Source organism: Bubalus kerabau, chromosome 16 (assembly GCF_029407905.1).
Source record: "Bubalus kerabau isolate K-KA32 ecotype Philippines breed swamp buffalo chromosome 16, PCC_UOA_SB_1v2, whole genome shotgun sequence".
NCBI classification, from domain to species: domain Eukaryota; kingdom Metazoa; phylum Chordata; class Mammalia; order Artiodactyla; family Bovidae; genus Bubalus; species Bubalus kerabau.
This window is the reverse complement of record NC_073639.1, coordinates 36601145-36628473: the sequence shown is the minus strand read 5'-3', so window position 1 is coordinate 36628473 and position 27329 is coordinate 36601145. Positions and strand designations below refer to the sequence as shown.

Sequence of the window (27329 nt, the reverse complement as noted above, 5' to 3'; positions counted from 1 at the left end):
CTCCTATCACCTGGTCTAGGACCTGTGACTTATCAATGCGGTTGTTATCCCCATACACACAGTAGTTCCAAATCCCTATACTCTTCTCTCTCTCACTCCCTTCACAGTCCTAGACCTCAAAGATGCCTTCTTTACTATCCCTTTACACTCAGACTCTCAAGATCCCTTTGTCTTTACCTGGATTGATCCAAACAATCATCGCTCCCAACAGCTGACATGGATAGTCCTTCCACAAGGCTTTCATTATAGCCCTCATTTTTTTGGCCACGCTCTAGCATCAGACCTAACTTCTCTTGACCTTATTCCAAGTATTGCCTTCCAATATGTGGATGATCTCCTTTGTAGTCCTTCGCTTACACCTCTCAACAACACACTATACAACTCTTCAAAGAGTCACTTATCTCGGAGTCCTTTTAACACCAATGAAAAAATATATTACTACCATAGAAAGTCCCTTATATACACCCTACCACTCCCTACATCAAAAACAAAGATCCTGTCCTTCTTGGGGTTAGCTGGATACCTATGCCTCTGGATTCCTCTTGGCACAACCCCTATATCAAGCCACCTGAGGAGATCTTTCAGAACCCCTAGAGCTAAAATCAAATATCCATTCAGCCATTAATACCCTTAAGCAAGCCATTCCCCCAGCCCTCAAAATCTGCTCCTCCAGGATGCCTTCTCTGAAATCTAAAAGCCTTGGGCTTCCAAGGGGAGGTAAGACCAAAAAGACTTATTTACTATTCTAACACTGTGTGGCCACAATACAGACTTGATAATAGGTCCCAAGGGCCAGAAAATGAAACTCTGGATTTTAATACTCTACAGGACCTCCATAACTTCTGCCGTCACAACAGCAAATAGTTAGAAATCCCTTATGTTCAGGCTTTCTTCACTCTCTGCTCTAGACCCTCTCTCTGTGAATCCTGTTCTACTTCTCAAACACACTTAGCCCACTCTGGGCCACATCCTCCTAATACAATGTCTCCTGATCCCTGTTCAGACTTTTGTTCTTCTTCCTTGGACCACAGCCCACCCCCTATCACTCCCTATCCTATTGCAGCCACTCCAGGTCCAATTCCACAACCTCCACCTTACGACCCCTCCTCCCTCCTTTCTTCTCAACTGCAGCAGCTCCCAAGCCCCTTCCCCAGCCTGTGCCTGCGGCAAGCTCTGAGACCTCAGCCCCACCCTCTACCCTAATCCCAAGGCTTTACCCCGACCTCCCTAGATCCCCTCCCCATACCTGGTCTGAACAATCTTAAAACAGGAAACGTCACAGCAAGACCCCGATCCTTCTCCTGCTTCACTACTCCCTTTACAGGAAGTAGCTGGAGCAGAACACATTGTTCGGTTCATGTTCCATTCTCCCTCACTGATCTATCTCAGATTAAAAAGCATCTTGGCTCCTTCTCCTCAGACCCTGACAATTAGCTAAAAGAATGCAAGTATCTTACCAAGTCTTATGACTTAACCTGGCATGATATTTATATCATACTTTTCTCCACTCTTCTCCCAGAAGAAAAGGAATGAGTATGGCAAGCCTCTCAGGTGCATGCTGATGAGATACACAGGACTAAGGCCATAGGGGCAATGGCTGTCCCCAGAGATGATTCCAACTGGGATTATCAGGCAGGGAGACCTGGGTGAGCAACCTGTAATCATATGCTTGCTTGCCTCATTGTGAGCCTTCAAAAGGCAGGGCATAGAGCCTTCAACTTTGATAAGCTCCAGGAAATAACTCAAAGACTAGATGAAAACCTGGCACAATTTCCAGCCAGGTTAAAGGAAGCCCTACAAAAATATACAAAATTAGACTCCACTTCAGCAGAGGGCACCATAGTCCTTAACACCCATTTTATCTTCCAGTCGTCCCCAGATATCTGAAAGAAATTAAAAAGGCAGAAGAAAGCCCTCAAACCCCTCAATGAGACATTTTAAATTTATCCTTTAAGATTTTCAACAACCAGGAAGAACAGGCAAAGCTAGAGGAAGCCCAGTGAGATCAGGCCAAATATCACCTTTTTGCCACTGCCCTACATGGCTCCAAGCCTCCATCAACCAACAAAGAAAGGAAGCCACGAGGGCCTTGCTTCAAATGCAGCAAAGAAGGCCACTGGGCCTGCTCATGCCTAAAGCCAAGGCCCCCTCCAGGTCCATGTCCCAGATGTGGCATAAAGGGACACTGGAAGGTTGACTGCACAAATCCCCCTCTAGAGATCCGGTCATCCCCTCCTGGTCCTGAGCAGGAGTCCTCTGACCCAGCTCTGCCCAGCCTCCTCAGACTCACCACTGAAGACTGACGGTGCCCAGGACCCCAGGCCCCAACTCTCATCACCTCTACAGAGCCCAAGGTAACTCTTACAGTGGAGGTAAGCCAATCTCCTATCTAATTGACACAGGGGCCACGTACTCTGCTATGCCTGCCTACTCTGGAAAAACCAAGGTCTCTCAGGTCTCTATTATGGGGTTGACAGTTTAATATCTACACCACAAATAACTGAGCCTCTACCTTGCACACTTCAAGATACCCCGTTCTCCTATTCTTTTCTCATACTCCAAAAATGCCCCACTCCTATTCTTGGGAGAGACCATAAGGCAAGTGCAGGGAAAAAGACAGAGAGCCGGGCAGTCAGGCAAGAAAGGGGAAATTTATTAGAGGGAAAAGAGAGTGACTGGCTTTTAAGGAGAACCAGCGTCCTCCCTTTCTGATGGGGTCCTTCTTATACCCCACCAATGAAAAATTCTCTGAAGGGATGGTTAATTTTTAGTCTCTAGTTGAGTCCTGTGGTCACATAGCCAGAGGTCTGGGATCTGGTGGTCTTGCAGCTTTGAGAAGATGGGAGCCAGTGAGAAAACAGAATGCCATTTGGGCAATTTGGTCAGTCTCATGGATCACTGTGATTTTATTCTTTGTTTGCAAGGTTGACATAATGAGCCCTCTTATCAATGAGACCCCGTGTGGGCCCTATCACTAATTTTTCCCCAAGTTTTGAAGTTTCTGGTTGTTTTTAGGAATATTAATTACATCTTTCAAATAAAAAAATACCTAAGCTTCACTTTGTACTAGGATGATAAAACAGTAGTAATAGTACAGTGTAACATTAATAATGAAAGGACAAAATTATCATCTTATTAAGAATTAGTACCAAGTATTTCAATTTTTCAATTATGTCAAACAAATCACAAGAGAAAAATAAAAATAATTATGATATATTAAATAAAAATAGTATCAATAAGTATACATAGACTCTTTTTTCATGATCTCACTGAAAAGGGATGAAAAACTATTATCTCTATGTAAAGAAATATAACTAATTTTACATAATAACAATCTACAACAATATACTTTGATTAAGGGTTCTTACTAATTGTTGATATTTATGTTTTAGACATAAAACAAATTTTGTACAGGTCAGGTCACCTATTTCTTATCCTCAATCATTCATACCACAATGGTGTCTCTCCTTTCATAGAATCACATGGGAAAAAAAGAATCTATTTATATAGGAACTAATTGTACATGCTTTACATTTCATTGTAAAGTTATTTTAATTGTTGTATAATTTAGGAAAGGATCAGTCAGGGAAAGACAATTTATTATTCCAAATGCTTTTTCTTTCTTCTTCTTTATAATATTATAGTAGAAAGGTATCCTGAATAGTTACCACTCATTTCCACTCTCTCCTTAAAAATTAAAGGTTGAGGGGAAGTCCAAAACATCTTACATAAGAGTATAGAAGTTTTTTTGGTAACCCTCTTTCCCTCAAAAAATCATTGACAAGAAGTGTGGACTCCAGAAAAAAAAAATGAATACATTTTTTCCCCCATAAGTCACAATGAAAAATCACCAAATCTGAGACTTACTGTTCTGATTTGATCTTTCTCTAGTTTTCTAAGTCTAAAATATACCCTAGAAAGTTTAGGGTACAATGTTGTTGGTGTTAAAATTTGCAATACTCAGGATTTGATTTGGCACTAAAGACATCAGTTGTCAAAGCAATCTTGAGGAGAAAGAATAAAGCTGGAGGCATAACCCACTCAGACTTCAGACAATACTACAAAGCTATAATAATGAAAACAGCATGGTATCAGCACAAAAACAGATATATGGATCAATGCAACAGAATAGAGTCCAGAAATAAACCCACAAACTTATGGTCAATTAATCTTTGACAAAAGGGGCAAGAATATACGATGAAGAAAAGACAGTCTCTTCAATAAGTAGTTTTGGGAAACCTGGACAACAATATGTAAATCAGTGAGGTTGGAGCACTCCCTCACATCATACACAAAAATAAACTCAAAATGGCCTAAGGACTTAAATATAAGACAGGACACTGTAAAACTTCTAGAAGACAGTATAGATAAAACATTCTCTGACATAAATCATACCAGTGTTTTCTTAGGTCAGTCTCCCAAGGCAATACAAATAAAAGCAAATATAAACACATATGGGACTTAATAAAAATTGTAAGCTTTTGCATAGACAAGGAAATCATAAGCAAAATGAAAGATAACCTATGAACTAGGAGAAAATATTTGCAAATGATGAGACTGACAAGAGACTAATTTCTAAAATATACAACAGCTCATACAACTCAACAACAACAAACAATGCAATAAAAATGGGCAGAAGACCTAAATAGATATTTATCCAAAGAACACATACAAAAGGTCAATAGGCACATGAAGAGACATGATCGACATTGCCAGTTATCAGAGAAATGGAAATCAAAACTACAATGAGGTATCACCTCACACCAGTCAGAGGAGCCATCATTAAAAAATCTACAAATAACAAATGCTAAAGAGGGAGTAGAGAAAAGGGGATCCTCCTATACCATTGGTGGGAATTTAACTTGGTGTAGCCACTATGGAAAACATTAAGGTTATTCCTTAAAAACTAACAACAGAGCTACCATATGATATGGTATTCCCACTTCTGGGCATGTACTTGGAGCAAACTATAATTTGAAAAGATATATGCACACCAGTGTTCATAGCAGCACTATTTACAATAGCCATGACATGGAAACAACCTAAATAGCCATGGCCAGATGAACAGATAAAGAATATGTGGTCCATACACACCATGCAATAATACTCAACCATAAAAAAATGGAAATAATATCATTTGCATGGACAGACTTAGAGATTGCCATACTGAGACAGACAAATATCACATATCACTTATATGTGGAATCTAAAATTCAATGCAAATGAGCTTATTTATGAAACAGAAACATATTCACAAACTTATGGTTACCAAAGAGGAAATGGAGGTAGGGATAAACTAGGAGTTTGGGATTAGCAAATACAAACTACTAAAATAAACAACAAAGCCCTGTTCTGACAGTTTAGCACTATATTCAATATTTTGTAATAATCTAAAATGAAAAAGAATGTTAAAAAGAATATATATATATATATATATATATATATATATATATATATATATACACACACACACATTCAGTCCAGTTCAGTTGAGTTCAGTCGCTCAGTCATGTCCGACTCTTTGTGACCCATGAATTGCAACACACCAGGCCTCCCTGTCCATCACCAGCTCCTGGAGTTCACTCAAACTCACATCCATCGAGTTGGTGATGCCATCTAGCCATCTCATCCTCTGTCGTCCCCTTCTCCTCCTGCCCCCAATCCCTCCCAGCATCAGAGTCTTTTCCAATGAGTCAACTCTTCGCATGAGGTGGCCAAAGTACTGGAGTTTCAGCTTTAGCATCATTCCTTCCAAAGAATATCCAGGACTGATCTCCTTTAGGATGGACTAGTTGGATCTCCTTGCAGTCCAAGGGACTCTCAAGTGTCTTCTCCAACACCACAGTTCAAAAGCATCAATTCTTTGGCGCTCAGCTTTCTTCACAGTCCAACTCTCACATCCATACAAATATATACAATTGAATCACTTTGTTGTACACTGGAAATTACCACTACATTGTTAATCAACTATACTTTGATGAAAAAATAATACTAATATTCTGTAAATGTTTAAGTATTAATTTTTTGAGGAGCTTCTATTCTGTTTTCCGTAGTGGCTATACCAATTAATATACCTCCCCAACAGTGAACATAGGTTCCCTCTTTTCCACACAGTTGACAACACTTATTTGTCTTTTTGATTGTAGTCATTCTGACAGGTATGAGGTGACACCTCATTGTGGTTTTGATTTGTATTTCCCTGATGAATAGTATTGTTTAGCATCTTTTCACATGTCTGTTGGCCATCTAAATGCATTCTTTAGAAAAATATCTATTCAGGTCTTCTGTCCATTTTTTAATAGAATTATTTGTGTTTTATGTTGAATTGTATGAATTCTTTGTATATTCTGAATATAGATATTTAGACTGTTATTACTTAAATGATTATTGATACAGTTGGGTTAATAGGTACCATACTCTGATGCTGGGAAAGATTGAGGGCAGGAGGAGAAGAGGGTGGCAGAGAATGAGATAGTTGGATGGCATCACTGATTCAATGGACATGGACTTGGACAAACTGTGGGAGATGGTGAAGGACAGGGAGCCCTGGCATGCTGCAGTCCATGGAGTCCCAAAGAGTCGGGCACAACTGGGCAACTGAACCAATAATATGTCTTTTTAATCTTCCTTGTATTTATTCTTTGCTTCCCTTTCCCCTTCTTTTTCTGCTTTCTATGGATATCATCGAGCACTTTATATAATTGGAACATTGTCTCCTCTCCTACTATATCAATTATTCAATTATACTACTTAAATTTTTTTAAATAGTTTTTTTAGAGTTTGAAATAAATAAATTAATCTAAGTCACCTTCAAGTAACTGTACCACTCCATGCGTAACACAGGTTTCTTATAAAGAGTATTTCTAATCCCTCTGTCCCTTTCTTATGATATTTCTGTCACTCATTTCACTTAACCATATGTTCTAATTATCCAATATATTGTCACTATTCTTGTTATATTTTATATTTATCAAAATAAAAATAAAATTATTTTTATTCATTTGTTTCTTCTCCAACTCTTCCTTATTTACGTAGATCTAAGTTTCTGACTTACATCAGTTCCATTCTCTTAAATGCACCTCTTTTAATATTTCCTTTACAGCATGACTTCTGGGGATGAATTCTCTAAGTTTCTGTGAGTTTGTGTGATGTGTGTATATGTGTGTGTGTGTATGCATCAGAAAAAGAGAGAGAGAAAGTTATAACATCCTTTTGAAGGACATTCTTTTGAAGAATAATTTCACTGGCTGTAGAATTCTCAGCTCTAGTTTTTTGTTTTTTTCCTTTCAGTACTTTCATTCTACTCTTATTATTTGCATAACTTCTGATGTGAAGTCCGCTGTAATTCTTATTTTTCTTCCTCTGTAGGTAAAGTGTTTCCTCTCCCTCCCTCGGTTTCTTTCCAGATTTTTGTCTTTGTCTTTCTTTTCCGGTAGAGTGAATATGCTATGTCTAGGTGTAGTTTTTATGAGGTTTTGTTTTGTTTTGTTTTAGTTAGTTGTTTGTTTTGTGTTTAACCTGTGTTATTCTCTGGGCTTCCTGGATCTGTAGCTTGGTGTCTGCTATTAATTTAGGAAATATTTTGCCCTTTATTATTTCAAATATTTCTTCTGTTCTCATATTCTCTTTCTTCTCATTCTGGCATTCCTAATACACAAATGTTACTTTTAGAAATGTCCCAAGTTCATGGAGTTTCTATTTGTTTAATTCTTTTTATTCTATGCATTTCAGTTTGGGAAGTTTCTATCCGTCAATGAAACTCACCGAATCCTTCGTCAGTTGTGTCTATACTGATGAGACACTTAAAGCATCTCCATTTCTAGAATACTGTCTTTGATACTGAGCACTTCCTTTTGATACATTCTTACAGTCTTTGTCTGTCTGCTTACATTATTTGTCTACCCTTGGTTATTGTCCTTTTTCAATTGGAACACATATAATTCATAGTTATTTTAAGTTCTCTCTTTAGTAATTCTGATATTTGTGTTTTGTCTGAGTCTGGCATTGATGCTTGCTTTGCCTCTTCAGATCTTTTTATTGACTTTTGGTATACCTTGTAGTTTTTTGTTAAATGCCAGTGATGCTGTATTGGAGACTAGGTTTTAAAGTAAATAGGCCATTAGCATGAGGGTTTATGCTAATCTGAATAGGAGTTGCTTATTAATTAATGCCTGCAGTAGCTGTTGGGGCCAGTGGGTTTATATTCCTCTACTGTCCTAATCTGTGTCTCCCTTGCCCACTCTGGGCTTCCCTCAGTATGCTCTCCTCAGGGAACATCTGCAACTCACAGCTCTGTCAGCTGTATTGCACTATTTTACTGGAATCCAGTGTGGGGTGATATGTTGTGGGGCAGGAGATTCATACTGTCATCTTATGATTCAATCTCAGCCTTCCAGTGCACCTGCAGCTCTGGGCTAAGACCTCAGACCTCGACTGGTGTTTCCACAATCATTGCTTAGCTTCTCTCCACACTTTAGGTTAGACAGGGAGGCAAGAGTGACCTGGGTCAGGCAGAATTCCCTTCGGCTGCCTGGGATAAGGCTCTGGGTAAAATCTTTTCCCCCTGAAAAGTGGCTTTTGTTATGGAGGATCCTCTGGACTTCTCACACAATGATTACTCTTCCTCTCCTCCTGCCAGAATCACAAAGATAGAGAATTTGCATGTGCACTATGAAAGCCCAGTGGGGCTCCTGGAGATAAAACCTGGGGATGTACTGGGGTCAGTCCAAGACCACAGCCCCCATGGGTTTTTCCACTTTCATCCTAGTCCACACTCAGCCTCCAGCAATTCATCAAAATCATCATTTAAGTGTCCTTACCAGTTTATGACTCCAGCAGCTTCTGCCCTAGGTAAGTAGATCTCATCTGTGACTCTCTGAATTTACCTGTCTCTCCAGATTTGAGGGTAACAAATTTCCTTATAATCTCAGGTCTCTGATGAGTCCAAGAAAAGTCACTGATTTTCAGACTGTTCTTCCTTTCCTTGCAGGCACAGAAATGACAGTTTATAAGCCCTTTGCACATTGGAGTTTAAACACTGAAATTCTGTAACCTGAAGACTTTTATCATGGTGTTCATCAAGTTTCTTTTTATGAGATAGCATCTCTTCTAGGAGTTCATCACATACAGAAGGATTTCATGGAGAAAAACTAAATACATAGGATCTTCTAACTTATATTTATCAAACAAACACAAAGTGCATGCACTAAAACTGTCAAGCATCTTTCTTTCATAAAGCTAAATATCTTTTTATACAGTATTGCAGTCTTTGGTTTTAGAAGGGTTGCTTTTGCAACTCTCCATGGATACATAAATTTGTAACAACTATGTTTATGGTTCCACCTGCATTTTTCAAATGCTCTCTGAATATCCGGTTGACCTGAGTTGAGATCAACTAGTGAGTAAAAGACAGAAATATCAAACCTCATCATGGACAGTCATCACCTTGAGAATTATCAGTGATAACCCTATAGACTTAAGTGTGTCATCTTGATAAAGTTATTACCATATGAATGTTACTCTGAATCACATTAATGAAGAGTTATAAGGTGGCTACTCATACACACTGAGTAACTTCTGCTTCACAACCAGGAAGAGAATACTTCAAGTAGAGACTGTTCCAGAGAAAAAGGCCTATAAGAAGAATGGGTGCCGTCTGTTTACTTCTGGGGAAGGAGATACAGTCTTGAAAGTGAAAATGTTAGTCACCATGTCTAACTCTTTGCGACCCCATGGACTGTAGCCTGACAGGCTCCTCTGTCCATGGGGCTCTCCAGGCAACAATACTGCAATGGGTTGCCATTTCCACCTCCAGGGGATCTTCCCAACACTGGGATCGAACTGGGGTCTCCTGCCTTGTAGGCAGGTTCTTTATCACCAGAACTACCAAAGATGTCCTACAGACTTAGTTAAGAGCAAAGCAGCTTTGAGATTAGAAGAAAGTTGTATTTTCAAGCTGTACATGGAGTTCTGGTTTGTATGTCCTCTATGAAAATAGTCTCTTGATCACCAGATCTTTCACATACAGTGCTTGTGGACATGCTCTAGAAAATGGTTCATACCAAGTATTTCAAACAAAGAAATGAAATGATCTGTGTCACCAGTTTCATTCATGCTTGGTGTACCTACATTTCCCGGTTGACCTATGGCGCCTTTCATCTTGATGACCACAATAGTGTGCTCTCTACACTTGATTCTCCTGCCCCAACAGCTTATCTGGCTACAGTGAAAGCTGGCCACTGCCCACTCCCCTACGCATCACCCTATCCAATATGAATTATTTTTAACTAAGAAAGCTATTTTTAAAAATAGCCAGAATCAAGAGAGGCGCATATTGAACTCATCAACAGACACACAGCAGGATCCTATAATCAAGGCTTCACATGGAATCTAAACTCTGAGTTGTAATCTTGAAATTGATATCAGTTCTACTCTCCATTTTCTAGTCTGAAATAATAATATTTATAAATATTAGTACATTGTGAACTCTGAAGTTCCATGCAAACCCAAGATACTAATCTCCTTCCAATGCTATAGTGCTTAAAAAATTACAATATTGCTTTTTTTCTCAAGTGCTTTAATTAGAAAAAAAATGTCTTTTATTATGTAAGGGCAGCAAGCAAGAAGGAAATTAATGAATTTAAACAATGAAGTACAGACACCACTTTGTAATTTTTGTTCTTAGGGACTGTAGTCAGCAGACTTTTAAGGTAGTACCCATCATCATGCCCTCTGCTATTGATGCTTTGTCTGATACCCTCCCCTCCAGTGTAGGTAGGGCTCATGAACTGTTTTTAACCAACAGAATATGCCAAAGGTGATATGATGTACTAGATTATGTGTATACACTCCAAAAGATTGTTGCTCATCTTGCTAAGAGACTCTGTCTTTCTTTGGCTGGGTTTGAAGACACAGGCTGCCATGTTTGTGAGCTGCTGTGTGGAGAAGAGCGCGTGACAAGGAGCTGAAGGTGGCCTCCAGCTCAGAGAAAGAAGAGAACGGAGGTCCTCAATCTGGCAAACTGAAGGGGACTGAATTCTGCCAATAACACTGTGAATGAAGAAGTTGATCCCTCCCCATTGAGCCTCAGATGAGATCACCACTTGGCCAAGACTCTGACTGCAACTTTGAAAGATCCTAAAGCAGAGGACTCAACTAAACTGCTCCCAGACTCCCGACCCAGAGAAGAAATAAATGTGTGTGGTTCTAAGTCACCAAGTTTGTAGTGTCATTGTTAAGCAGCAGCAGATAACTAATACACTGAGTTTTACTATGTTCTTTCTAAAGACTGAACATAACTTCTGTGATTGATTGTATTCATTTGTTCTAAATGAGCACTCCTACTGAATTCTGTCACATAAATAGGGAAAAATAGCTAACATTTATTGAACTCTTCCTTACACTAAGTAATTTACAAGCATTATCTCTACTTCTGTCTTCCAGCATGGAAGGTACAGCTCTCCACCATCATTCATTAAATCAGTCAATCAATCTGAAAATCACAATCTACCTTCAGGACAGATAGGAAAGAAAGCACTTTATTCTAAGAGATATCTGGTGGGCTGTAAGGATTAGAATTCTCTGAGCACAAAACTGTGCTATTAATAATACAGAACACTGCAAACAAGCAAAATTATTGCAAACTTTGCCAAAATTATTATAGACATAAACAACTGGCTATGAATCAGTATGGCAGTTACATCATCTTATTCAATCTTCTTAATGGCATCAATTTACCATCTTGAGTTATGTAACTATTTGATAAATGCAATCATCAAAAAGGGATGAAAAACAGAGACAGATTTACCATTTGCAAGCAGGAGTCTACAATGAGGCAATCATCATAACGTACCCTTCAACAGAGAAAGATGAAACACAAGTTATCAAAGCAAAGATGCTTATTTCAAATCATAGTGCCTTTTTTTTTTTTTTTAAGTTCTTTAAAAACGAAAAAATAACATCTCAGCCCCGCTGGAGATCAGTTTGGACTATGACCTTAACATGATTGATGTAAACATCTTACTACCAGTTTCCTGAAATCAAAAGCAAAAAAATACTTTTATAAAATATTGTTCAAATTTAATATATTGACTCCCCAAAAAACTTAGTGATAGGACTATACAGTAGCATTTTGGTTGCAGTATAGCAATTCAGGGACATATATGGTTTCACTGAAAGTAGTAACATGACATTAGAATTTCTTTAAATGTGTTTTTTAAAATTTGAAGCCAACAAAACTTTTAGATTTTCTGAAATATTTCTCTATGTGTTACTTATATAGACTTTGCTTCAACTTTATACAGGCTATTTTTTTAATCAAGTTTTTTAACAGATTGTTCTGTCTGAATCGACTCCATTGAACTTACTCAGATTTATTTAAAAATAAATACACAATTAGTACTGTCTTTCACACAACCATACAATAATATTTGACCTTACCCATCAATATTCAAATACATTTATTTTATATATTTTTTATTTTTTGCTCCAAGGTTTTAGAAATTTACCATAATTCATGACACTCCATAAATCTAATCCAGTATTCTTGTCTGGAGAATTCCCTGGACAGAAGGAACTGGTAGTCTACAGTCCATGGGGTTGCAAAGAGTCGGACACAACTGAGCAACTAACACTTTCACACTTTCACTTTCAATGCTGTTTTTAAATGAATAAAATTGTTTCCTTTCCATGAAAATTGAAATTATGTTTTCAATATTTTGCCAGTATAGATATGATTAACAGTATTTAACTTTTATCTAGAACCTTTTCTAATTCAATTGACATATATCTCATATTCTGGCAGATGATAATCAACTTAGAGTTAACTCATGAGCTGATTTCTCTTATTTACAAATGAAGAAGTCCATCATGGAATGGTGAAATGACTTACACTTGACCCTGAAGAGAGAAGAAAGCAGAGTCAGTAGAATCCAATGATTGTCAGATTCTAAAACTGATCTTTCTTTGAGAGCAAAAATCAAGAGTCTTAACCACAATAGTATCCTATTTGTGATTGCTTGTGTTATTTTAGCTGAACACTGTTTTATAAATATTTAACTGTCATTTTTCTTTTGTTTGTTCCTTCAGAAACCTCTCCTCAGTTGTTGTTATTCAGTGGCTAAGTCATGTCTGACTCTTTGAGATCCCATGGACTGTAACCTGCCTGGCTTCCCTGTCCTTTACTATCTCCTGGAATTTGCTCAAACCCATGTCCATTGAGTCAGTGATGCCTTTCAACCATTTCATCCTCTGCCGGCGAAACCATACAAAGCATTTGAACTGAAAAGTAGTTCATTTTTCTATGCTTTGCTGGTTTATTTGTGTTTCCTGTTTCCTTTGTCTTGTTATGCATTCATGTGTAGGGTGGAAAGGAAGGGGTTAATATGTTCTGCCACTCTGAAATTACTACCCACAACTGAAATCACAGCTTAGTTTCTCTTAAAACACATGTTTGCCATTTTTAATCACAGACTCAGTGATTAAGAATGGAATGAAAAAGAGACATGACTAAGGAGCAATTCAAATAAACACAGAATTAAGATGTTGTGATATGTTTAGAAAGACTAGAGACATCTGGAATATTCCAGCTAAATAGTACAGATAATGCACTCTTTCTTTTAATAAGGGCTTTGAGTACCATAAAATATCAAATGCTTAAGTACTACTGAGATCCTCTGTTATTTTTCCTTTGTCCTCTAGTATACGCCAAGTTCTAAAGGTTTTTTTTTTTTTTTTTTTCCAATTATATTGTGCTCATTACTTCTGACATTTTAGACTTTAATCTTCTTCATTAAGGAGAACCTATACTGTGTTCAAACAGTCTCATGTTAATCAAATCTCCATGAATTATGTTTGTCCTGTGTGTCTATTCACTTAGAACACTCTCTATTCAAAAGAAAGATATGTGATGTTAAATAGGAGGTAATAGTCTAATTCCAATCATAGAATTTCTCCTTCATTTTAAAGAGAAATGGAAGTGGAATAATTTTTATAATTTGTGATTGTGTCAGTCAATATTGAGTTACAGGGACTATTAGACAGTATAGCCGTTTCAGGAAGAATGTTTAGGGAATTGGGTGCTCTTGGATTTGTAGCAGGCATGGTGATAGAAACAGAAATGCCCCACCATGAGCACCATGAATTCTGCCACAATCAGCAAGGTGGAAAACAGGAGTCCACCACTAGAATAATTAACTTCACCAACACCAGCAAGTAACTGAGATCCAGCGGTTAGAAATTGTGGTAACTGCAAATGATGCAATTATTACTTCTCTATACATATGGGTTGGACACCGGCACACCAGTGTGGACCTTCATTCAAAGCTGTGCTGGCTGGCAGAAAACAGGCTCAAGTAGAATGAAGATGGCCTCTGCCCATGTTTACCTAACAGACTCCAAGTGGTTGCATTTAAACAGAGGACCATTGTATGAACAACCATGGCTGAGAGGGTGTCTGAAGAAAAGCCTCTAGAAGTGCACACTAGAGGTGGACTGAAAGGTTTGAATGGAAGATGAATGTCAAGCTACAGCATGCACCTTAGTGTTTTGATTTTTTTTTTTTTCTGTTCAATATCCTCTTCTGAGCCTCCTGGAATTATCTGTGAGTACCACCCTTTACCACATTTTAGAAAACAATGTTTTAAACTGTACCATTCGAACCACTTATTACTGTTTTTTAAGATTATAAATGTATTTTTAATTTTAGGCATCCTATCGGGGATGAAATTGGGCAGACATTTGTTGAATGCTATCTGAATTTCAGACATCATGCTACCTTTAGAGAAAAGAAAATGTTTTATTGTCCCTGCTCTGGTGGCATTGTGCTATTTGATATAATTAGGATAAAGAAGTATCTAATAGAAGGAAGAGCAGAAAGAGGAAACTAGAATTAAAGTTTCATCAATAATTATTTTAGTCTCTGGATAAAGGACAGAATTACAAAGTTAAAACAAAGGTAGGTGTTTATACAGGAAAATAAATTGATTTAGTAACAATAGCAGCAACAATTGAAAAATAGATTTGAGACCCAAACTGATTAAATTGACAACAAATAATAATTTCTTAAAAAATGAAAACAAATAGCTAATTTATGAATATAATAGAAATATATGATAGAAGAAGACATCTTTTAACCCCCTGTAAATAAACCAGGATTTAAGACATATTATATTCAAATGTATTTCTTTGTTTTTCTGGGAGGACAACTCTGATATATTTTGGTTTCAATTACAAACTGATAGATTCTTTCTGGAAGGCAACTTGGCAATAAGTAAAAAGGGTCCTTAAAAGTTTAAATTTTTTAAAAAATTTCTGCAATTTGACTAACTATGACAGAAGCTATGTCTGTTTTATTCACCACTGTCTCACCTCTGTAGCTTTAAAAGTACCTGATACACAGTTTTCAATAAATTTTGTTTTGATAAGTGAGTAATAATTATCAAAGAATGAATTTAATATCAAATTAGCCTGAAAAAATCCTGAAGGTCAACATTGAAGGAAAAATTAATAACTTTTGGCCTATTCATATTATACATATTATTAATCCAATAAAAATGTATGTACAATTATTATAATGGCAAGGGAATATGCTCATTTGGTAATAACACAAAGGTGTCTTATAGTAGTCTGTATTTCATCATCTCAAATAAAGGTATAACACAGAATAAGATAACATGTTAGCTGTGAGTGAAGATTATTTGTTTCATTAGAATCAACACTTCTGGTAAGATTCTCTTAATTCTCCATACCATAGTATAGATGGAAGTTATAGCTTAAATTGTCCTGTATTTTCAGTGTTTTCATATGTTCAAAGTCTAGTAAAACTACACTGAATATCATACCATTTTATTTAACACTTCTCTAAGACATTTATCTATACATATTAGAGGTATCTATTTCCTTAATTCTCTTTATATTCCAGCATGAAATTCAACATCAGGTTCATTTTTATGTTAATGAAACCATTAACTATTACCCATATTTATATATTTTTAGTTTGAGATAAACAGTATACCTATACCTAATAAAAATTAAAATATAACCAATCCATGATATATTATACATTTCAGCAAAAAAGTAGATTGTCACAAACAGTTGTTTGAGCAGTTTCTCCAAATTATGGTATGTAATTACTAGTTTGTGGCAAATGCCACAATATTCAGAAACCTAGTCTCCCATTTAGTATAAGCAATTTCCATTCCAGTGGGTTTGCTCACATACTCACATGTACTATATTATGAAGGATTCTAAAGCTAACCCTTCATTTGGTTTCTCTCATAAGTGTGATGTTACAGAATATGATTTTGGTTTCCATCATGTAGTTTCAGATTTATTTACATACACTTGTGGTTCCATAATCTTTGGAAATTGAACACCGGCCAGAAAAAAAAATGGGTAAACATATATATTATATAATTATATATATATATATATACACACACACACATATATAAAATACATATATATATGTATATATATTATAAAAAAGAGATATGGAAAATGGAAGGAAAAAGCTAAGTATCAAGTAATAAGGGCCAGAAAATTTTTATAAAGACTAGAAAGAATAAATGTTTAGGGAAAAAATAGCTTCTGCCTCTATCCTATGTTGCCTGGAGGCTATTATTGCCTGCTTCCCTGCAGAAATTGGTAGCAGCAGCCAAGACATCAGTGTTCTCATGAAATAAGTACACTCTGAAGAGTTGCCCTTAGGTATTGAATATCCTGTCTTACTCTCTAAAAATCTCTAAGACTGGAGATTACAATTTAGGGAGATTGTCACTTCCCAATCATACTATACCTCAAAGTTTTAAATTTAAGATCACAAAAGGTCAGAAGGTAAGAAAAGCAGTTTTTGCAAAACATACAGAAATCTTGAATCATATTCAAAATACTGACTTTATATACATGTACCTATATAGGTGAAAAAAAAATTACAAATGGGAATGATCAGCAATGGTCATCTGATAGAGATTTCAGTACCAAGCTTATCTCCTATGCACTAAAATAGTGGTCAGCAAATGACAGCCTGAAGGCCAAATTGAGCCTAGTTCCTGTTTTTGTAAATAAATTTTTATTGGAACACAATCATCCCCAATAATTTCCACATTATCTATAGCTGCTGTCACATTATAGGGAAAGTTTAAATGGTGTGACAGAGACTGTCTGGCTTTCAAAACCTAAAGTATTTACAATTTTCTCTTTTATAGAAAAAAATTGCCAAACCCGACTTTAAACTCACAGACTGAGGTCTGGCCTTTGATCACTCCTCAGCACAAATAGGGGCTTCCTTGATGGCTCAGCAGTAAAGAATCGGCCCCTGGGTTGGGAAGATCCCTTAGAGAAGGAAATGGCAACCACTCCAGTATTCCATGGGGTTGCAAAGACTCAGACACAGCTTTGCAAGCAAGTAAAGAGCAGCACAGATAGACAATTAATGCACAGATATTGTCAATATAAAAGAATTAAAATTCACTTTAAAATGAATGAAGTATAATTATTTGGTTAGTATGAAAAAAATTGAGTAGAATACTAGAGAGGGTAGCCATTCCCTTCTCCAGGGTATCTTCATGACCCAAGGATCAAATCCAGGTTTCCCACACTGGCATTAATGTAAAGGCAGATTCTTTACCTTCTGAACCACCAGGAAAGCCCAATATAAAGAGTACAAAAGAGTAAACAGTGATGATATATTGAATATACCTGAATATCAAACTTGTTAAGTTGGAACATCAGATAGAGAAATTTTCTAGAAAACCTCAAGAAAAGCTAAAGAGACCTGACTTATGGGTAAGTATCAAATAATAAAATTTCCCAAAGGAAGAAAAACAAAAGGAAAAAGGAAACTATTTGAAGAAATAAGGTAAATAGACTTCCTATTCTGGTAATATGCTAGGCTATTATTTAACACTCAAAACCACTAAAATTACTAAATTTTACAATAGTTTCTTAAAAGATCAAAGAGCTAACATGATATGATAGTCAGGAATTACCATTCTAGTCTAGATGAGAACCCATAGAGGAAAATCCAACACTGAAGTAGCTTTGGCCCTAAGGATATTTGCCAAATTTAACTAATATGGTTTTGACTTTTAAGCTGTGGTACAGGATGAAAACCCACAGCCTTTTCAGAAGATGTGGGATTTAATAGGGAACTTTTCTTATTAAAGCTGGAGCGCCTAATTCCAATGTTAAGATAATTAGTTATCTTCATAACCAGATATACCTAGTCACCTTGCCTTCTCCAAAAAAACTGAAAATAAAATTGTCTTGGCAATTATTAGACTGAAGTATGGAGAAGTTGAAGGCATAAGGCAGCACTCAAAATCACATTACTGAAAGTCGCTCAGTTGTGTCTGACTCTTTGTGACCCCATGGACTATTCAGTCAATGGAATTCTCCAGGCCAGAATACTGAAGTGCGTAGCCTTTCCCTTCTCCAGGGGATCTTTCTAACCCAGGGGTCAAACCCAGTTCTCCCACATTGCAGGCAGATTCTTTACCAGCTGAGCCATAAGGGAAAGTGAAGTTGCTCAGTCGTGTCCAACTCTTTGCAGCCCCATGGAGTGTAGCTTACCAGGCTCCTCCATCCATGGGATTTTCCAGGCAAGAATACTGGAGTGTGTTGCCACTTCCTTCTCTAGGAGATCTTTCCGACTCAGGGTTTGAACCCGGATCTCCCTCATTGTAGGCAGATGCTTTATTGTCTGAGCCACCAGGGAAGTCCCCAAGAATACTGGGGTGGGTGGTAGCCTATCCCTTCTCCAGTAGATCTTCCCAACCCAGTAATTGAACGAGGGGCTCCTGCATTGCAGGCAAATTCTTTACCAACTGAGCTATCAGGGAAGCCCCCACATTACTGAAGAGGTACAGGAAAAAAAAAACCAAAAAACCCTCAAGTTGTAAATTCACTATATTTAATTGTTCTAAGATTCTACTTTTTTTGGCCCTATTTTAACATTTAGTAGTTAGGATGTATATCATATCGGAAAAAAGCCTGGTAGCAATTGTGACTTAACTATTATTGACTACACATGAACATCAAACAAGCAGTTTTAGTATGTTAGAAAAAGTCAGAAGCAAAATGGAATACTTTTTCAATAAATGCTATACACCTTTGAGCTGGATTTTCAGTGTGAAAAGGATCTGAGAGTGCCTTGTTCAATTTATTTTGCTTATACTTTCCTTTTTATACATAGAGAAGAATGACATGACAACAAGCTAAATGAGTATATGCTGTCTTTACATAAAAGTCCAAAGTGATGAGAAAGTATTTTTTTTTATGGTTTACTTGGCAGCATTACTTAGTGATTCATAAAAATGTTGCTCTTCTGTTGTTGGCATCTTAGCTTCAAAGAAAACAGTAGTTGTTGCAGACTAATAGTAACCCACAAGCACCTAATGGAAGTATAATCAGCTCTTCTTTATGGGAGCACACCAATCCTAAGCTTCAAGGAATAGCACAAAGAATTTACCAAGTAAAATGATCAGTTTATTTTCAAATGTAACTAATCACACGAGGAAACAATTTACTATGAGCTAAAACTAGCAATAAAAATGAAAAGCATAAACATGATTAAATACGTCTGATAATGGGAATCTTCAGATACCTATCTAAATAACACCAAAATCTATGTTTAACATGTTCAAAGGAAGGAAAAACAAGCTTGAAAATATCTGACGGGGATAGTGGTGGTTTAGTCACTAAGTCGTATCTGACTCTTGTGACCCCACGGACTGTAGCCTGCCAGGCTCCTCTGTCCATGGGGATTCTTCAGGCAAGAATACTGAAGTGGGTTGCCATTTCCTTCTCCAGGTCTGCAGGGGATAGCTAACTTCAAAATACATCAAGATGTTAAGGTGTAAGAATTCTGTAATTAAACTGATAGTAAGTAGATGAGTTTAAAAGTAGGTTAGACATAGAGAAGATCCCCTTGAGAATGGCATGGCAACCCACTCCAGTATTGTTGCATGGAGAATCCCCATGGACAGGAGTCTGGTGGGTCACAGTCCATAGGGTCACACAGAGTCAGACACAACTGAAGCAACTTAGCAGACACAGCTAAAGACAGAATTAGTAACTAGAAAACAATTCAGAAAAAGATATTCAAAATTAAGCATGGAGAAAATAAAAGAGAAGATATTAAGTTGATATTGAGATTTACAAGATATCATGTGAAGTTCTAATGTGTCTCTAAGTATAGTTCCAGGAGCAAGAACAAGGAGAACAAAACCAAGAGTAAGACCTGCAAGTACAAATATAAAGGCTGACCACTTTTCAGAAATAATGAAAGTATGATTTGCATTATGAAGACTTCAATTTCCAACTATGATTAAAAAACATTTTACACCTACATATAAATAAAAATCAAAACTGCAAAACATAAAAAAGAGCCATTTCAAGAAGAATCAATGAAAAAAATAAAAAATTACCTTGAACAAAAAATTAAGAAAAATAGGAATTAGATTGACAGTAAAATGAGAGTCCAACTTCTGTATAATTAAATTGTGCTGATAAATTTAATGATGATTCTGAAAAAATTCATGTGAATTAAAATATCAATGTGTAATATTAGAAATACCCTAATTTATTTCTTTAAATATCTTTTTTCATATTTGCACTAGTATGGCATGTGACAAAAAATTTATGTCTAAATGACTCTAATTAATTTTGAATTTATAAATTTATCTTTTAAGAAAAAGTACTTCAAGAACAGGGGCACTATTAAGGGTTTCTACCAATAGCTTCCCATTCCAAAACGAAATTCTAAAAAACATACTGCAGACAAAATACAGGAGATCCAGGATAGGATGTTTGTGACAGAAGAAATATTGAAATGCAACAAACTGTGTTACATTATTGCTTTTTAAAAAATAAAAATGTTATGCAAGATTAAAATTTAAATAAAAGAATTAAAAAGCAATACCAAATTAAGATGTAAGTTAAGAAGTAATCCAATGTATATTTAAAATGTATTGTTGAAGAACTCTCCTTTTTTCATAAAGTATTGAATTATTTTAGACTTTGAGAAGAATAATTTTGTAAGTTCTTGAAGTAAAATGAAAATAGCTAAAACAGAGCATATATCACCCCAAGTAGTAGCAGAAAGTGAAAAAAATACCTAATTAATTAAAAGCAGGTAAGAAGCATAGAGATAAACAAAAGATAAAATTAGAGGAAAATAGCAAAACACAAAGTTAGACAGCAGATTTAAACAGAATTTAAGCAGAAATATTAACTGTGAATAAATTTCTTAAAAAGTGAATGCATTTTCAAATTTAATTCTGTGTCCAAAAGACTTTTAAAACATTAGGGTACAGATAATAGAAGGTGAAAGGATGGGAAAAAAAATCTGTCATGATAGTAACAAAGAATGCTGGTAACCTGTACTTGTATCAGACTAAAGCGACTTTAAGGAAAAGCACATTATTTGGGATAAAGAAAATCAAACTTAATTAGGAAATGTTTAATTCATGATGAATATATAAATTATATATATATGTGCATTTACAAATATAAAATGTACAACATGAAGAATAAATAAAATATAAAATATATATTAAAATGTCTTAACATGCAAAACAAGAATAGCTACATAACTACAAGGATATTTAAATTTGCAGTCACAAATGCAGATTTAACTGCCTCCATGCCACTTTTAGAATCAATACATGAAGCTAACAGAAAGTCAGTAATGATATATAAGATCTGAATAGCATAGTTAACAAACAATTTCATGGATGTGGACAGAACATTGAATCCAAGAACTGCAGAGTTCACATTCTTTTCTGAGTGTAATCAACTTATTTGAAGTCTTGATATAGGATGAGATCACCAAGAGACAGAGGTTAGAGAACAGATGGTGATGGTGACTATTTGTCCCATGAACCCTAGGGTGCTTGCTACACAGTAAAACATCTGAGACTGAAAAGATGAGGCAGGATGGCATCGAGGAAGGGAAATGAGTAAAGTTAATCAAGGAGAAGGACATGATCAACTGAGATTCTGATAAGAAAAATTTCATTGGATTGCTTTGGGTAAGATTGATTGGAGTGGGTTAACACAAGCTGGAATCAAGATTGCCAGGAGAAATATCAATCACCTCAGATATGCAGATGACACCACCCTTATGGCAGAAAGTGAAGAGGAACTCAAAAGCCTCTTGATGAAAGTGAAAGAGGAGAGTGAAAAAGTTGGCTTAAAGCTCAACATTCAGAAAGCTAAGATCATGGCATCCGGTCCTATCACTTCATGGGAAATAGATGAGGAAACAGTGGAAACAGCGTCAGACTTTATTTTTCTGGGCTCCAAAATCACTGCAGATAATGACTGCAGCCATGAAATTAAAAGACGCTTACTCCTTGGAAGGAAAGTTATGACCAACCTAGATAGCATATTCAAAAGCAGAGACATCACTTTGCCAACAAAGGTGCGTCTAGTCAAGGCTATGGTTTTTCCTGTGGTCATGTATGGATGTGAGAGTTGGACGGTGAAGAAGGCTGAGCCCCGAAGAATTGATGCTTTTGAACTGTGGTGTTGGAGAAGACTCTTAAGAGTCCCTTGGACTGCAAGGAGATCCAACCAGTCCATTCTGAAGGAGATCAGCCCTGGGATTTCTTGGGAAGGAAGGAATGATGCTAAAGCTGAAACTCCAGTACTTTGGCCACCTCATGCGAAGAGTTGACTCATTGGAAAAGACTCTGATGCTGGGAGGGATTGGGGGCAGGGGGAGAAGGGGACAACAGAGGATGAGATGGCTGGATGGCATCACTGACTCGATGGACGTGAGTCTGAGTGAACTCTGGGTGTTGGTGATGGACAGGGAAGCCTGGCGTGCTGCTATTCATGGGGTCGCAAAGAGTCGGAAAGGACTGAGCGACTGAACTGAACTGAACTGAAGATAAGAGAGGAAAGAAACCGTAGACTTCTTTTTATCACAGGTACTTTTGCTTTGTTTTGTTTTTTGAGACTTAACACTTTATATTAGAATTTGTCTAAAAACGATCGTGGGACACCCACATACTACATTCTTAGACATGCATAGTTACTGTTTCGTTTGGAATATGTTCAGCAAATTTGCAATTAAAAAATGGTTTACAGTCAACTTTTAAAAAGGAGGAGATGCAAAGAGTGGGAAGCCGAAGTAGATAGAAATCACTTGCAAATTAAAATTGAGCACTTTTCCTTGCTATCATATATTCCTTCACATGAGCATTCCTTGTCCTTTATATGGTAGGATTCCTTGAAGATGGCAGGCACTTTTCCTTCCTATCACAGATAGTTTGAATATAACACAATAAATAAATACCAACAAAGGGATATAGATTTTGGGTACCAGGGAAGGTGGTGAAAGGCAGTAGGGTTGCTGAAGGAGAGGGCTCTTTATTACTCTATACATATTTATAAATATATATATTAATAAATCTTGTGCTACAGAGGAAACTATAAAATAAATTTACTAAAAATTTAAGTGCATAAAAATGAAATCATTGCATGTAGCATTTTATAATTAATATTTTGTGGAGTAAAGCTAGTACAGTACTTCGAGGGAAATTTATAGCCATATATTTATCAGGAAATAAGAAACTTTAAAATACTGAGTTAAACATTTAGCAGAAGAAGTTGGAAAGCAAAAGAGTCAGATATAAGAGTAAGAAAAATAAAATAAATAAGGACAAAAATCCTACCCCACTTGTGTCAATGATACCAAGAGACAATCTGCCACTCAGCAAAAAGTACAGTCTACTAACTTCAGATATCTAACACTTGCTATTGCTAAAAGTTTGCCATCTCTGAACTTCATGCTTCCCAATTCTAGGATCAATTCACATCTTGCTCCAAAACACTGTATCCTACAAACTTTATTCTCTCTTGTTTAACAATCAGCAATTCATTTCATATATGTGATAAAGGCGTCTTCCATTCCCCACTATACATCCCAAAATATTCACTGCCTTTTGGGGACAAATTGCAAGGATGTTCACTGCAGATTAATCTGTGATGTCAGGGAGTTGAAGGCAAACTGGATGTCTATAACCATGTAAGTAGACAGGTTAAGAGAAATGGATACATATGTTACTGTAAAACCGCAGAAGTCAGAAACAATCTAGCAGTACACTTACAACATGTATAAACCTTAAAATAGCACTTGGTGAAAAAGATAAAAAACAGGATGAGACACATACACCATATAACCCAAATGATTTATCTCAGTCAAAAATACAGCACAACTAAATAATACATATTTTGCAAAAATATAAAATCAAAAAGTACACATTCCACTTATTAGAATGTTTGCCTCTGGGAGTCCTGTAACAGAAGCGAAGAATGCTAAGGAGAGAAAAGAGTAAAGTAGAATAAGGTAAGATGAGCAAAATATAGTGAAGTGTAAAGTGAAGGATGGGAGGGGAGAGAAAGGAGGGGAATGGAGATAAGGGAAGAGAAGGGCAGGAATTGGAAAGGAAGAGAAAAGAGGAAAGGAGAGGAGGAGGAAGGAGAGGAAAAGGAAGTGGAAGAGAAAATAGGGAGAGAAGGGAGAGGAAAAGAAGAGAGAAGGGAAGAAAGAAGGTATGGAAGAGGAGAAGAGAGGAAAGAAGAGGGCAGAAAAGGAAGGAGCAGAGGGAGAATCCTTTTCTGCGACAATGTTCCTAATGAATTATAACTATGATTAACCTAAGCTTATTCACTAGGGTCTAAAACATGAAAAAAAGTGATTTCAGACCTTTAATAAAGTAATGATGGTAACTGTGTACACATTAGGATAATAGATTGTCACAAAATCTTTTTATTTTTTACTGTATGCTTTAAAATTCTAGCTCCTTTCAAGTCTGGACATAAAAAATAAAATTTTTCCCCACAGTCTATTAAAACTGATGAATGTCTTCTCTTTTAGAAGCATATAATTTCAAGTTTTTTGAAAGCTTTCAAAAAGTAATCCCTTTCTTAAAATAGATAAGCTTTCAATGGAAAAACAAAAATAAAATTTGCTTTTTTCACCCATACAGTTACAATATGTCTTTATTTCCTTTCATTTTGTTGTGGGCATCCTTACTTATATATATATAATGAGTAATGAAAAGTAAAGATGCCCACAACAAAATGAATATATATTTATATATATATATATATATTATATATATATATACACACACTACAATTTCTGAAATCCAAAGAAGAAAAACTAAATATAAGGAAAGCTTCATTGTTTGTCTTTTATTAAAACCATTCTCTGAACCATACATTAAATTACACACCTATGTGTAATAGATTGCAATTTTATGTGTAGGTTTTATCTATAAATGAAGGTGTTACTTTAGTTATCATGGAAGGTTTCCATTTATTTATACAAACATGTCATTGTCCAAATCATTTTTTATATTCTTTCAGAATTGTTCAAAAAATGATTTTACATCTTGAATATATATACATTTTCTGTATTACTTAGCTTTGTCATATCTTGAATTTTTTAATTAAAAAATATATATTACACTTCCTCCTATTCCACAAAATGAATGTTAACCCATTACCGCCAAATTAAATTCACTCATAAATGATGCAGATTTAATATTAATGTTCTTGAGACTAAATATGAAGATTATCCCACAGGCTCTCCAAACAAACAGGAAAACAGAAAAAAGTATACCTGATCTCCGAGAAGGAACTAAATGCTCTCTTTCTACTCTTTCCTACCCAAATGATTGAACTGTTACGCATTAGTAAACAATAACAAACAAAAACCCTAATATTCTCAAAATCACATATCATAGCCATGGTTTGTGAAAATTTCTGGTTTCACTCTGTAAATATACAAATATTTGTGGGTTAAATTACATCAAAATAAAACCCGAAATTTATTGGCAGAAACATGAGTTTTGAGAAAACACTTTTAAATATCTCTTTTAAAAGAATAACTTCCAATGCTTTTACAATTTTCATGGGCTGAAAATACAAAAATGATGAAATACTTTCTTGTCCTTTTCCAATTCACTCATCATATATACTGTGTATATATGTATATTGGTATATATGATATAGAAAACCGCGGAAGTAAATGTTCTAAACAAAGGAATTGTTGATAATGTTTTTTACCATTCAGATTTATATATATCAATTTTGGGTTATAGGCTGTCTGGATCCGAGGACCTGGATTTGCTGTCTGCCTTATTGGTTAAAAAAAAATTTTTTTTTACCAAGTAAAGAAAGGCACTAGGAGATCTTCAAAGATCTTTTTTCTCTGCAACTATCCCTAGGCAAGAAGGAGGAATTCGCCTTGTAACCAGATCCTTCTAGTCTCTGCCTTTAGTTTTAAACAAGAAACCAGACGACTAAAGATGTAAGACTGACAGAAAACAGCAGAGGGCAGTATTTACTCATGGCTAAATCATCTCCCAGCTCAGAAATTTTAAATTTGGAGGGGGTCACTGTGGATGAAATGTATGACTTACGCCCTATATTTGCATTACTTGGCTTAAATTCTTATTTTCTAAGCGGTTTTCCTTAAAGGGGAAATAATACTGACCTGAATCCTATTCACACCCCCCCCCCCACCCCCGCTTTGAAATGCTGCGTGATACCGAAAAATCAGCCACAGTATATAGCAGGGGAGTTAATCTGAGTGCCTCGAGTGGCACGTGGGTAATTTTAAAATTTAAATTTCATTCTATTCATTTCAATTTTTCTCATATCTACCTTTCCCCCAGACAAAAACTAAACCAAAACAGAAAGAAACCATTTCGTCAGGATTCCTTTGGCTAGAAAATGGCTAGAGGGCAATACTCCCAACAAAGATCAAAATTCCAAACTTTGGGAAAGGAAACAAAACAGGAGTTCCTCCGGCTTTTCCTATAGGAAATCCAAAGTGCAGTTGGTGCCCAGGCCTTGGTGCCCCTACTCACCTGGAGGTAGGGGAGGGGCGAATGGAGACAGGTTTAGGGTTAGACCTGGACCGCAGTTGGCTCGCTCTGTAGACAGAGAAGGAATAGGGAAGGTTCGGTTTGGATGCTGTTGGATCTTATTGTACAGCAGCTCCCTTCCTTCCCTTCGAAAGAGAAAGGGCAGGAAACGGTTAAAGCAAATCTGCGCTTTGCATTCCCAGACAGGCTTTGCTTAATCCTTCCTCCCGCTCTAACAGACCCTCACCCCCTGCCTTTCTTTTATTTCTCTCGACCCCCTTACCCTTGAGTTATTACTAGCATAACAACCTAACGGTCTTCCCCTAGACCCGGTCCCTAAAGTTATTTATCTGCAAACCTGACCCCACCCCCATCTATTCGGCAGCAGCTTTTTGCTGTTATTGCTCAGATGCCGGCCAAGATTTGACCAAAAAGAAAAAAAGA

General features: G+C 36.4%; 1 long non-coding RNA gene across 1 annotated transcript in view; it reads right to left on the bottom strand.

Moving 5' to 3' along the window:
- Positions 1-27015, bottom strand: part of LOC129629908 (uncharacterized) — a 99963-nt gene extending 72948 nt beyond the window's left edge. Inside the window, exon 1 of the long non-coding RNA XR_008703376.1 lies at positions 26889-27015. This is a non-coding gene — a long non-coding RNA (uncharacterized LOC129629908). The remainder of the gene's footprint in view (positions 1-26888) is intronic.
- Between the last annotated feature and the right edge of the window lie 314 nt (positions 27016-27329).